We start from the raw sequence: 15,307 nt of genomic DNA, 5'->3' as shown, positions 1-15,307 counted from the left end.
CTAGGTTTTAGATGACCTCTTCTACTGTAGAAAAGTCTTATAGATTTGGGTCACAGGGAATTTTAAAGAATTTCCTGAATACTTTGTCTTTCCTGAGACGTCTAGTGATAGGTACTAAAAAGTGGGATCCAAAAAGAAGAGGCCTAAAGTCATAATTCTATCATTGTTTGCTGCAGAACAACAGAATCTGAGTGTTCAACACTGTCATTTCCTCATCTTTGTCATTCAGTGGAAGCACACACAGATGCTAGGACATCTGGTTTCATTGGCAATGAGTTTTTATTGCTTGAAGAGTGTGCCCTGCATGCCCGGGTCTATGCCTTCTGAGAATTCTGACCATCTGCCCTTTTAGTGAAGCTTTCTACCCAAAGTGCATTAGATTATCTTCTCAAGTTAGATACATAGCAAAACCGGGCCTCCAGGCACTCTGGAAACCTTGATATAAATAACACTCAGATGTACTGATGTTCCAGTCTCTATGTACCCTATTCTTATTATAGAAATATAATCCTCATGGATATGATTTGCTCCTAGAGAAAAATAATATTTTTTCTATTGTTCAGAAAACCCATTCTATCTAGTGATACTTTTCTAAAATATGTGCATACTAATCATAGGGAAATTCTCATATAGGCAGGATCATTATGGTTCATTTCCTATTGTCTTTGTTTAGTGGAATCTGTTTTTCTTTCAGAGTGAAAATTAGATTGCTAACAGCCCCTGGGCCCTGATAGAAGTTCAGTTGGTTGTCAAATAGGTTAGTCAGTGAAAAGTCCATGATTGGATATCCAGAAGACCTTTACTGTTAGGAATTGTCTAGCTTTTAAAACATTTAAAGCAGTTGTTTTGTTGCTTGTTTTGGCTGTATTTTTCTTTTTTGTAGAATTGCCATAAAGGCTTATTAATCCAAATGTAGAACTCAATGTAGGCAACGAGTTCTGGGAATGAGATAACAGGTTAGTCACATGTACTATACATAATAGACTGATGCCAAAGTATCCTCCAGAGGCTGGATAGTGGACAAGGACAAATATTCTAGGATATAACTACTTGGGTATAGCTTCCATGACTTCCACTTACTCCAATTAAATTTGAGGTAAGTTATTTAGCTTCCATTTCTTCATCTGTTAAAATGTTGATTTTAATATTGTTCTTATAGATAGGTCTGGTGGAAAAAAATAAAATAAAGTAAATAAAAAAATAAAAAAAAGATAAGTCTGGGGTGACCAAGATATCCATCCCTGTTTCATCTGGACCTCTGGTTGCCATGGCCTTGTCACTTTTTGTTATTGCATTTGTTTTAAAAATTGGGTGAGGAAGTACCAAGTTATGACAGGGTAGATTACTTGAGCACCAGAGGCATTCTTTGTTGTTCACACTATGTAATGACAGAGAATATGATAATATGAGAATGACATATTTTTTAAGATTTATTCATTTATTTTTGAGAGGGAGCTCATGCAGAAGAGGGGAAGGGGCAGAGGGAGAGAATTCTCAAACAGATTCCCTACTGAGTGAGGAGTCCAACGATGTCTAAACTGGAGTATGTACTTTCCAGGTTTTATGCAAAATGGTTTAACAAAATATGGGAAATGAGTACAATTTCTAATTCTAATTATTTATATAAAGATTTATGCTTTCTATGGCTTATCATTTACTTGATATATTAATAAGCAGTGTATAAATGAATGTGTAACTACATGTATAAATGTGGGGTTCTTCTTCTTCTTCTTCTTCTTCTTCTTCTTTTTTTTTTTTTTGAGGGATGGATCCATGACCAAAAGTTTGGAAAATTTTGGACTGAAGAATCTCAGAAGCAGAGATAAATCCACTCATACCTAATAATGCTCCTACCATATATCTTATGGATATAAAGATAAATATTCAGATTCTATATACTACTAGTGCTCATTTGAATAAAGCATTTTATAAGAAGAAAAAGGATAAAGAACTGTAGTTCTTTAGCAAAATTATGTTTCCACAACACTTAGCCAATAAATTATATTTTTGATGTTTTATATTTTTCATCACTATCTAAAGTGAAATTGATTCTTATTAGGATCAATTGGTAGAATAAAATTTGCATCTGAGGAGTTTATATCTGACCTTTTCCAAATTTAATTTAGGATCTTAGACCTAAACTGTAAATAGATCTTGAAGGTTGCACCAAGAGCAAAATATAGTTGAATACAATCTTGGGTCTTGAAAAACAAATAAATGTACTTATTTTATTTTGAGCTATTTTTTCTAGAAGTTAAGATATCTACTCAAAATGAGACATTGAATTAAAGAGGAAGGTGGGGGAGAGCATTGATTATCCCATTTCCCAAAGCAATATTCTTTCTGTTAAAGTATATAAAGTCACCAGAGAGTCATAGACATTTTTTTCAACTTAGTGATATGAGTACTTTAGTATTCTAGATATTTGAAAGAGACTATAAATGGAGCCATGAGAATTAAAAAAAAAATCTGTTAATTTTGAAGTCAGTATATGCATACAAACACACATGAGACAGAGGCCCGAGAAAGGGAGGGAGATGGATAGATATAGACAAAAAGAATAGTGACATAAAAACATTTAAACAATTTTATCTAAAAGAATAATTTTCTAATAAACTTTAAAATCTGGCTTTTATTCACTTTCATATTATTAGATATTTTTGAATCAGAATTCATACAACTGAGTGCAAACATTGATTTATATTTCATCTGATTAAACTGTTCATTATTTTGATGAAAATGGAAAGAATATTTCACTAGGGGGAGCTTCTTTTACTTTGTTTTTAGCAACTGATAATGTTTCTGCAAAATTTCAAGTTTATCATTGGAAAAATATTGGTCGTAGTTAACAGTATCTAGTTAATGATTTTATTCAGAATATTGAGACAAATTTTATATTAAAGATAAACATGGTATACTTTCTCACATATGCTGAGATTGCCTTCTACTTTCTCTATCAAGGTTAGTACCCACCACAACATGCCCTTCCATACTAGATTTAGATGAAACACCCCACTAGGGCACATAGGATCTGCCTTCCCAAGTGGCCAGTCATGGCCAGAGAAAAGCATTGCAGGGCAGGATCAACTTTACGAGAAAATATAGGAGGTCAGAGGGAGCTGGTCAATTAAATTTCCTCTCCTTACCCTCTTTGGAAGACTTTCCAAAGATATTGCTCCATCTTTCATTTGTAGCGGGAATGTCCTACTAATGTGAAACTCACAGACCCTGAGAGCACTACTGGTCTCTTCCAGGCTCTTTGAAGCAGTAGCTGGAACAGTTAACACATCTCATCATATTGAGTCACATCATTCATTACCCACAGCCTCACTCCCATGGACATCCCATCTCCTGAATAAAGTGAAAAAAATACCTATATTTCAACACTATTAGGATAAAAATAGTTGGGCAACTACTGAGGATAATTATATATTTATATATCCATTTCTATATTTATATTTAAATAAAATACAGCTTAATAGTATAACAAAAGAGAAATCTAATGCAGACTATTTACTGTACATTATAGAAGTTGGTGTTTGCAGTAGGAACTGTGAGATAAAGTAGGTTCATCCTTCCAAGGCTGACAGATTTTTTTTTCTTTCCAAGAGATATTTCTCCTGAGTTTTCAAATATAAATTTTTTCTCAAGTTGTGATATCATCATAAATGATGAATGGTTCACATCAAAACATCCTCAGTAAGAATATGTCTTATAATTCTAATATGTTTTCTGATGAGAAAAAAAGGAGAGCTTTAAAGATATTTTAAAAAATATATTTAATTTGCTATTGACAATTCCTAAGGACAAAAACTAGGTTATTCCTGTTGTATATCATACTGTTCAGGAAAATGGGATACTTTATCATCATTCTTCATGCAATTTGAATAAATGTCTGTTTTGCTTGAGTGATTTTTATTTGGGGAAACTTTCCTGTTGCTATAGTTCTGCTTCAAGAGGAACACATTCTGTTCTTACTATGTGCAAGACTTATTTTGTATTATTTCTTTAAAAAAAGTATCATGTATCTATTGTCATACCAATTTTTAGGGATTTTATTTTTGTCATATTGTTGAAGGGATATTTTTCATATTTTCTAACCATATTCCTGGTAAATGGGAGTTTTTGTTGTTACACTATTGTTTTTTTTTCTGCATGTATTTTTATTAATTACTTTATTTTTGCCTACTGAGTGGGTATCCTACTTTATTTATTAATTTTTTAAATTGAATTTAGTGCAGAATTAAACACAATAATATAATAAATATCAAAATAAAGTATCTTTAATAAAAAGTGAAAGATTTATGCAATCTGAAGAGAAACCAGAGTATAAAATAAAGTATCTTTAAATGATTATCTTTATTCACACTAATTAGGTGAATATATGTTGAAATTTCACTTTGTGTATGGTAGCAACATAAATATGAATACATTTGAGACTTTGGAGAAAGACAATATGTATTTATGTCAATAACATATTTAATTTTACTTTATGTCTATTTTCATTTTGGCCCCCATAGCTGAGCTTCAAAGGGAAGAAGGTAAGTAACAACAGACAAGATCCAGCACCCTTGTGTATAGTAGATGGTAGGTATATCTTTGTCAAATTAACAAATGGTCCAATATTCTGGAATTATTGTATCCATTTTTTTCTAATTTTAGTCAATATATTTTCTTCTTATGTATAATGTAGATCATTCAGAAACTATCCATTTATTTATGTTAATATTCATGGAATTTGTAGGTGTTTTCTTAAGGTTTTAATTTAAATCCCAGTTAGTTAACACACAGTGTAATAAGAGTTTCAGGTGTACAATATAGTGATTCAACACTTCCATACAACACCTGGTACTCATCACAGCAAGTGTGCTCCTTAATCCCCATCCCCTATTTTACCCATCTCCACCCCCCACAACCACCTCCCCTCTGGTAACCACCAATTTGTTCTCTACAGTTAAGAGTCTGTTTCTCTCTCTCTCTTTTTTACCCTATGCTCATTTGTTTTGTTTCTTAAATTCCATATATGAGTGAAATCATATGATATTTCTTTTTCTCTGACTCATTTTATTTAGTATAATACTCTCTAGCTCTATCCATGTTGTTGCAAATGGCAAGATTTTGTTCTTTTTCCAGCTGAATAATATTCCATTCTATTTCTTTATCTATTCATCAGCCAATGGACATCTGGGCTGTTTCCATAATTTGGTTATTGTAGATTCTTCTGCTGTAAACACCAGAATGCATGTATCCCTTTGAATTAGTATTCCTGAATTTTTTTGGTAAATACCTAGTATTGCAATTCCTGGATCATAGGGTAGTTTTATTTTCAACTTTTTGAGGAAATTCCCTACTGTTTTCTAGAATGGCTGCGCCAGTTTGCATTCCCACTAACAGTGGAGGAGAATTTGCAGGTATTTTAGATACTAGAATTAAACTAATTATCATAGTTAAATATAATTTAAATAAAAGTTATATTCTCAGGAGATACAAAGTATTACTGAAAATTGTCAATATTTTATTTTGAAACACACTATACTTAATAACATTCTGAGGAAACACCCCATCTTTCTGAAATCCAATAATTTAGTTTACAGCTATTTAATATCAGTTACTTAATCTAATTTAGAGTAATTCTGTAAGATCATTGTAGAGCAATATATTTCATTATTTTTATACCTTTCAAATACTTTCACAGTAGCTTGATTATTTAGGTAATATTTAAGAGCTTTTATTTTATTTACAATTTATATAAATTCATTATTTATTTTATTGTACTAATCCTAAGTTTCAGATTCTTGTCATTTAAGGTATATTTCTACATAAGTTAGTATCTATATTTGGGATGCCTGGGTGGCTTAGCATTTGAGTGTCTGCCTTTGGCTCAGGGCGTGATCCCGGTCCTGGGATTGAGTCCCACATTGAGCTCCCTGTGAGGAGCCTGCTTCTCCCTCTGCCTGTGTCTCTGCCTCTCTCTGTCTCTCATGAATAAATAAATAAAATCTTTAAAAAGTTACTATCTATATTAAAAATGTGTTTTTTCAGCACTGAAGAATTTTTTATATACCTGGTTATTGGAACGGTGATAAATGACGCTGTTTTTAAACAGTGGATTCTAAGCAAACACATGACTTGTATAAAGTTTGTCCTCTTTGTCTTCAGATAGCCTTCAATAACAGCCATAGGTCTCTATCTATTCTTGTCTGCTGTTGATTTAAGATCAAAGCCAAGATTAAATTCAGAAATGCTGGTAAATATGGAAAAAGACATAATCAAACCAGGTCTGATTGGTAATGCTACAACCTGACATCATAAAGTTATTTGGGATCGTTAACATTGTATGCAAAGTGGCACTAAGTATGTGGTATTCATATTACCAAAGAATACTCTATAACTGTGAATACATTTGGAAAAAAATATTTTTAAAAGCCATGTTATTTTTATCTGCCTAATTTCAAAAATAATTTTTAGAATGAAGTAAGTATATATATTTTTTTAATTAGGACAAATAGAGATTCAAAATTGTAGCAAGTAAAGCAGCTCTATAGCAGTTGCTATAGAGAAATGTATGTTGTCAAATAAAGAAGGCCTAATGTATCTAAACCTGGAAGGCTACCAAATCACACCATTTGTATAGCCTACAAAATTAAACAAAAGGAGCAAACATTCTCTAGTAGTCCTTGGAAGTCTAACCTATAATCAGATATATGTATTATGCATTTATATATACTAAATATATTGTATATACTATTTTCTTTCTTTCTCTCTCCTATAATAGCTACATTGTGTTTTTAAAATTGTAATACATACTATACCAGAAGTCATTGTTTTTGTTTTGTTTTGTTTTTAAATTCTTAATCCTTATTGCTAAACCTTACCCATTATGTTAGATTTCTTACTGTGACTATTTCTTGATAATTTACAATTATCTTCATTGTCCTTTCATTCTTTACTTCAGGACTATTTTGGTAATGAAGAGAGAGAGCATTTATGAATCACTAATTGAATTACAAAGAGAGAAAAGACTGGATAAGGCTTTCATTGAGCAGGTACTTTGAGGTCAGGGCAGACCCAGCACTATCATGGCCAGTATCAGGCAAATCATTTACCCCTTTAATTCTTCGACTGTGAAATAAAGAAATATGACTATTTCATACAATATCTCACCATTGTAAAATATCCTAGTGCCTTATAGGCAATCAATTTATGTTAGCTTCTTTTATTTCCTTCAAAATAGGCAATTTTAAAAATGACAAATATTTTTTAAAAAGAAAAATCACAATGCTTATAAAAAGCACATACAAATATCTTCTAAACTTAAAATTATAAAGAAAAAAAGCTTGCACATTGTCAGCACTTAACTCTTTCAATTCATTAAACATCATAGAGGGAAAATTATTTTTTCTCTTTGGGCATATAACTATGTATATCACAATAATTATTTTGAGTTTGAAACTACAAATAGAAAAAAAGAATCATTCTGTAAAACAAAGGTCCTAACTGAAGATTATTATGAAATTACCCAAAACAATGTCTTACCCCTTTTTAAACTCTTAAGAAACATTTCCCTTTCCCTAAGCCAGCTTACTTGGAAATATTTGAGTCATTTTGTATCACACAAAAGAAATCCAGCACACAATTTTTGCTGTTGTCCCTGCACAACAGCACTGCAGGGCTAATTCCCTATGCAGTGCACATAAAATATAACTCATAGTGTCCGGTTTGGTTTTATCTGATGAAGTGAAGCAGAGAAAATAGAGTATGTAAGTGTTAACATTGTTTGTTTGCTAGCAAACACAAGATTTTTAGCTCTTGAATTATTTAGAAGTATTTGGGGTGTGTGTGTGTGTGTGTACATACATATTTCCATCTCTTCTTTCATGAGTGCAAAACAATAAAAGCTAGAGAAGAAATGCACAATTCAGTCTGATGCTGGCATGAGAATACAGTTATTCTATTTGAAATTTTAATGACATAATACCAAATCAGCTGTGTTAAACAGTTTTGTATGACAAGGCTAACAGCAACTATTTTTATACAGAAAAAAAATCATTGTGCCTTTTGCAGCAGAGATGGGAATTGTAGGGTACTAGCAGTTTTATTTCTTTTCTAACTAACAAGCCATACATGACTGAGGTAAGACCGCAGATGTTGATTTGCTTTGTCTTGCCTTATCTAGCAAAAATAACTATGGCTTTACTTCTAGTCTCATTGCAATAGGACAATTGTCATCAAACAATAGTGAGTGGCGAGATACTTCTCCTCTTATTGAGATCCCATAAAGCCTAGGACCTAGATGCCATTATAATGAATGCAAAGTAGTGTGTAGGATGTAATTTGTGTCAGACTATGGTCTTTTTTCCCCTAGCAGTTTGTGACAGTCACAAACCATTTTTTTTAATACTGCTAGAACTTCTATTTTCAATTCTTTTTTGTACTACCTGATTCATTCATCTACTCTTCAGTTAACTAACTTAATGTAAATGAAATACAAGAAAAAAAAAACTTAATAGCAACATTGAAGGGAATCATAGCTTATACCCACCACTACTGGAGTAAGCAGGTTTCTTACAAGCTGGAAGAAGTGAACTATCTTAACAGCTAAGGAAAATGTCTATTGTACTACAATATTTTGTATAGGAGCGCATAATTTCTACTTTTTCCCTGTCCCAAATTGATTACCCACTACAACAAAATTTTTGGCAAGTGTCAAGTACATTAAAACATTTTTTTCCATCTATTGAACAAGTAAGCCAACAGAATAGCAATAAAAAATATTTCTTCTAGTTATAAGAAGGTATGACTTCTGGTCGGTTGGAAACTATAATATTTTTAGGATAAAGATGGGATTTAAGAGAACAAATTGAAATCAACCCTAGAAGAGGTGAATAGGGAGTGTGAATGGTACCGTATTTTTGGTGCCAAAATAAATGTTACTAGTTAAATTGTATAAAAATTATGTATTTTTAAAATAGAGCAGCTAGTCAAATAAATGGCTCAATACAAATTTGTTACCGTGTTCAATAAGTGCTAAATATATACCCACTATGTTCCAATCTTATTCCAAATGTTGGGATAAGAAGAGAGTAAAGTCATAGAAAAGTGATTTGTAAACATGAAGAGGAATAGAAAGTGTGGTGATCTCTTTGAAGATGTAGCATTTGGCTTGATAATTAATTTATGAGTAGAAAACAGTATAAAGGTCAATAAACAGTATTAGAGAGTTGGAACAACACGTGCGAAGGTTAACATATTAGAACACAGTGAAAGTCTGTATGAATAAAGGAGAAAAGGTAAGCAATAAATGTGGCTAATATGCAGTGGTATATAGGGGTATATAGTCTATGGAAATGGTTAGCTTTTCCTAGGCCGTGGGAGTCCCCAAGACATTTAAGGGAATGTGAAAGGCAAAAAGATTTTTAAAACAATGCAAAGACATCACTTTCCCTTTCTACTAATTTGACATTTTCACTAATTATACAAAAACAACAGTGGGTAAATCTGCTGATGTTTTTGTGAAAATCAAGGCAATAGAGTCAAACTGTATAAATAGCCTTTGTATTCTTCAGTGCCTAGCAATTGTAGTAACATAAAGTGCCAGTTTCCATTAAGAATGTCCATGAAGTAGTAAAAATATTACTAATTTTCTTAAATCTCAATCATTGGCTACATAACTTTTTAAAATATCCTGACTTTTAAATGGAAAATATTCTCAAAACTGTTCTGTTGTAAACCAAAGTATGATGATTGTCTCATGGAAAAGCATCTCAGGGATTTTTAAACTTTTTAATCAAACGTCCTCTTTTATTATGGAACACGATTTTTAATTCAAAGAATAACTGGAAGGAAAACTATGGTAAGTCATAGTATGAACCTAAGTGAAACTATCTATTTATAGTAATTAGTAGTATTTGTGGCCAATGATAAAGCCTACACTTTCAAGTAAATTTTAGAAAATTTGTATCTGCCACAATGAGTGAAGCTTCCAGAAACATAGAGCCATTTCTAAAATCTGTGATAGGTATCCCTGGGTGGCACAGCGGTTTGGCGCCTGCCTTTGGCCCAGGGAGCGATCCTGGAGACCCAGGATCAAATCCCACATCTGGCTCCCGGTGCATGGAGCCTGCTTCTCCCTCTGCCTGTGTCTCTGCCTCTCTCTCTCTCTCTGTGACTATCATAAATAAATAAAAAAAATAAAATAAAATCTGTGATAATATTATCATATGCAATTTTTGACATTGTAATAAAATACATTAACATTTGGAAGATCTGCAGAAACCAGTAAACTTCTTAAATGATCAATGTATGGTATTACAAAATCTTGTATGATTAACAGCTCTAATCCAGGTGTTATTTAGACTACTGGATTTTTAAATAAAGAATAGATAATGACAAATTTATTAATAAGCTTTTAGATTACACATTGCAATTAACCTTTAAAAAAGGACCAATGGTTGAGTTTTGGTGTAGTATCAACAAAGACTATGCACAATTATATGAAAGGCTGTTGATCTATTCATTATTTTACTAATTGCACATTCTGGTGAACTCAGATTTTCTCTATGAAGTTAAAAAATATTGTAGCACATGGAATACAGAAGCAGATATGAGAATTTGTCTATAATTGAGCCAATGTTATAGAGATTTGCAAAAATTTAAAACAATGCTATTATTTCACTCAGTATATTGTTTTGAAAAGTGGTTACTTTTACAAATTATTCATGTTAACAAGTCATTAGTTTACTAATGCTATTTAAGTATAATTAACATATTGATAGATTTGCTCACATAAGCAAAATCTGAGCAATACTCAACACTTTTTTAAAAAAGAATTTTATTTGTTTGAGAGAGAGCGAGAGCACACATGTGCACATGGCATGAGTGGGGAGAGGCACAGAGAGAAGAGGGAAAGGAGAGAATCTCAAAGTCTGTGCTGAGCGCAGAGTCCAAAGCCTGAGGTGGGCTTAATCTCATGACCCTAAACCAAGAGTTGGATGTTTACATGACTGAGTCACAGAGCACTCTATGCCTAACACTTTTAAAGGGTGCAAAGGAGACCTGAGATCATAACGTTTAATTCTACTGCTTTAGAATACTTTGATCATAAATTCACTTTGATTAGATAGACTAAAATAGTATACTTTCTAATTAATCCTTGTACTCATGTATATAACGTGTTCACAGGACCTTTTGCTTATGCTTTTTAGTTTCATGATCCTGCCTTGGTAGAGTTACTTTCTCCAGAACTATAGAAATCCTTCATGGAAAAGATAGAAAATGATCCTAGAGGGACACCTGGGTGACTCAGCGGTTGACCATCTGCCTTTGGCTCAGAGCGTGATCCTGGAATCTCATGATTGAGTCCCACATCAGGCTCCCTGCAAGGAGCCTGTTTCTTCCTCTGCCTGTCTCTGCCTTCTCTCTGTGTCTCTCATGAATAAAGAAATAAAATCTTAAGAAAAAGAAAAGAAAATGATCCTAGAAAGGCAGCCAAAAAATCCATTGTGCTGTACTAATGAGTTTGCACTAAATAAAGCAAAAAAGTTGTCATTCTTCAAGCAGAAATGTTATAAATTAACTTGTGATTTTTCTAAATTGTTTAGCCTTCTGTAAGGAGAATAGAGAGAAGTAAGTGTGAACTCAGGGATGCTACTGTAGCATTCCAGTTAAGATGCTACTGTAGTAATGTACAGTGTAGACCATAGTATCTTAATGTAGAGATTAACAACAGTGTTGGAGAGAAGCAACTGATTTCTTCTGTATTTGGAGATTTTACCAAAAAAATATACTGTTTCTTTGGATTGCAGGTAAAGGGAAAGAGCAAAATCATATTTAGGTTTGAGCTTAAGCTCCAGAGAGCTTGGGTGCTGGTATGTCCCAATAAGGATAAGAACATGGGTTCTGTTTTAAGTATGCTAAGATTGAGATGTTTATTAAATATTTTAGTGGTAACATCAAATATACATATATATGTTCATTTTCATCAAATATATCTACATATTTTATCATCAATATGTCTACAAAAGTTCATAGTATATAAATTAAGGTAATAATATGCTGTCATATCAACAAAACTAGGATTAAGATACTTAATGACCAGTTAATATTAAATAAGCTATTTCCCATTCTTGGCCTTTAAATGTCTTCATAAGAAAATATATCTTTTTCTGAAAACATGTATGCCATCTTGGAAATAAGTCAAACATAATTAATTGTTTATTAATTAGTCACAATATACTAATTACAATATATTAATATTAATCATAATATAAATTATATATATATTTTTTAATGAGCACTTGGTGTTTTTTTATTATTATTATTTTTATTTTTTTTATTTATTTATGATAGTCACAGAGAGAGAGAGAGGCAGAGACACAGGCAGAGGGAGAAGCAGGCTCCATGCACCGGGAGCCAGATGTGGGATTTGATCCTGGGTCTCCAGGATCGCTCCCTGGGCCAAAGGCAGGCACCAAACCGCTGCGCCACCCAGGGATCCCAAATTATATATTTTTATTCACTTATTTCACAACTATATTTTCCTTGTCCAACACTGGTTAGACACTATGCTAAGTACTGAGTGGACAGTGGTGAATGTGTGGAGATTATAATTTGGTGTGCTATAAATAGTGATTTACAATTATACAAGTAAGATCAAGTAGATAATTAGAACCACATGATACAGGAAAGAATATGAGGCAGATTTGAGACCACCACTCTTCAGAGTCAACTCACATTGGTTTGGTCTATGTAGGGAATATTAATGTGAGTAATCTAAAGTGATATCTAGCCCAGTGTTCCTCAACCTAAGCACTATTGGCATTTTGGACCAGAAGATTCTTTGTAGTTAGGGTTGTCAGGTACTTTATAGAATATTTTGTAGCATCTCTGGTCTCTATTCACTAGATACCAGTAGCAGTTCCCTGGTTGTGGCAACCAAAAATGTCTCCAGGTTTTATCAACATCCTATGGGGGAACCTTTACCCTAATACAACCTTCTCAGGATTACCGCCATATTTTTTGCAACTACATTCTAGGTAATTCTACATGAGTTCCATAACATCCTTCCTAAAGAAACATTATAAGTAAAAAATGTTCTCCATAATATAAAAATTAGAAGATAACAATTAATATGGCCTTCAGAATTATCTAAGGATGGATTTTTAAAGCCTAAAAAAATTAATGATTTATCTAAGATTATATTAAGGATTTGGATACAGAATTAGCACTAAAATAAATAATCTTGAAATTTCATTCTGTGTTCTTTCTGTTAGAACTTTGATATTATACATGCCTGTTTCTCATGATGGTGCTATTACTTAGTCTCCAAGAGTCAAAGTGTCTCATTGGCTTCATTTTTACTCCTCTATTTTTTAAAACCTGTTCACACATCCCCCACCTCCCATCAAATTGAAACTTTGTAAGTGATTCTAAATAACATTTAGAGTGTTGGTTATTATAACTATCTTTCACTTGAATGCTCCCTCACTCCCAACCTGGAATGCTCCCTTACTCCCAACTTGGAACTTCTATGTTTAGGTCCACCAGTAACCTCATCTTTGCACAATGGCATTAGGTTCTGAATTGTTCGGTCTCACTTCTCTGTCCTTCAAATGATATAGTACATCACTGCTAGATGAACCTTAAAATACTACTGTAATTATAACATTCCTCTATTTCTAAGTGTTCCATAATTCTTCCAATGCTAGAGAACACACTTCAGGTTATGTGGTACTGGTCTTTGTAACTCAAATTCTTTTTCTGGTTTAAAAACTTCTATAATCTATTTGTAGGCAAATCACCACTTGTCATCAATTTTTACTCCAGCAGAATTGCTCTACTCTGAAAAAAAAAATTAAGCACTATGTTGTGAAGACTTCCTTACATTGTTTCCTATACCAGAATAGCTCATTTCTTCTACCTGTCCCAAACCTATCCATTTTTCAAGCACAAAACCTTCTCTCCCTAATGAAGACCATTTTCCAGTACCCAATGATGTCTCTCTCTTCTGAGGCACCAATATTTTTTTACTTATTTTTCATTAATAATTTAGTATTATATAATATCTCTTATCATTATTTTCTTAGACCAGCTGCTGACACAAAAAATTGTATGCAAATAGAAGACATCAAACAAAAATGTTATTTGAGAGGAACACATTTTCACTTGGATCTCCTAGGGATCTCTGCCATGTAAAACATACAACAGCAGAGTTTATCCCATATCTAGTTAAATGTGATGAATTTCCATAATATTATAGCACCCATTCAGTGTTCAGTAACACCTAGGTACCCTGTGGGAGTAGAGTCAAGATAGAGGTTGGATGTGACTCCCATCACTTTTGGCTCTAAGCTTCTCTGAGTCATGCAGCTTCAGTGGCATAATGGCAATCTCTTAAAGATGGTAGAGGCCACTCAGTAAAAACAGACTCTCCAAAGGTGGAGGACAGACACACCAACTTTAAAAGAGATTGCAGGGGATCTGGACAAAGCAACAGAGGTCTTTATACATATATCATTTAAATAACTGCAGTGCTGTTAACCGTCTAATGCATTTATTCTTTCTCTGTTTCAGCAGATTATAAGGTTTGGACAGTGAGTTTGTTTTATATTCTATATCTTTTGGATCTGTGTATTAGTAAGCATTGAACACAGCCATTGCTTGGTCAGGATTTGTTAATTCATTTCAAATTAATTAGTAATTATCTTTTACATGATATTATGCTTAGGTTAAAGCTTAGGTAGTAGGTTTTTAAAATCATTACAGTACTGCATAGAATGAGAAAACATTTTGTTATTTGTCCATCTGGGTTTCATTTTCCCCACTTATATAGTAGAATCGGGGTATCTGTAGGAAAATAATTGCCAACATTTACAATTTACCATGTAAAGTATTTGGCCCTCTTCAACAGCCTCTTTTCTTGGATCACTTAGGATCTCCCCTCTATGTGTATTTCTAAAGACTGATATTTTGTGTTCCAGCTACTGTGTTTGCCACAAACTATTGGCAAATTAGAATATCAATTCTTTTTCAAGATTTCAATTATAGCTCCTTTAAGTTCTTCACATGGTGAAGACTAAAGTTATCATGCATATTCTTTCAACTTTTTGTATGTGACATTATAGATGTTTATAAAAAATATTTTTTCCTTTTTTTTTGGCTTTTACTACAGTGACTATAGCTCTAGTGAGAAGGATATAGCGAGTTTGATGTTTACCCAGAAAAAAATGCAATGTTTTGAGTGAACATTTCATTTTTTATTGCAAGTTTATCTTTACTGATACATAATTAATGTCTAACTTACCTTCTT

Source organism: Vulpes lagopus, chromosome 16 (assembly GCF_018345385.1).
Source record: "Vulpes lagopus strain Blue_001 chromosome 16, ASM1834538v1, whole genome shotgun sequence".
In the NCBI taxonomy this organism is placed as follows: domain Eukaryota; kingdom Metazoa; phylum Chordata; class Mammalia; order Carnivora; family Canidae; genus Vulpes; species Vulpes lagopus.
This window is presented reverse-complemented; position numbering follows the sequence as displayed.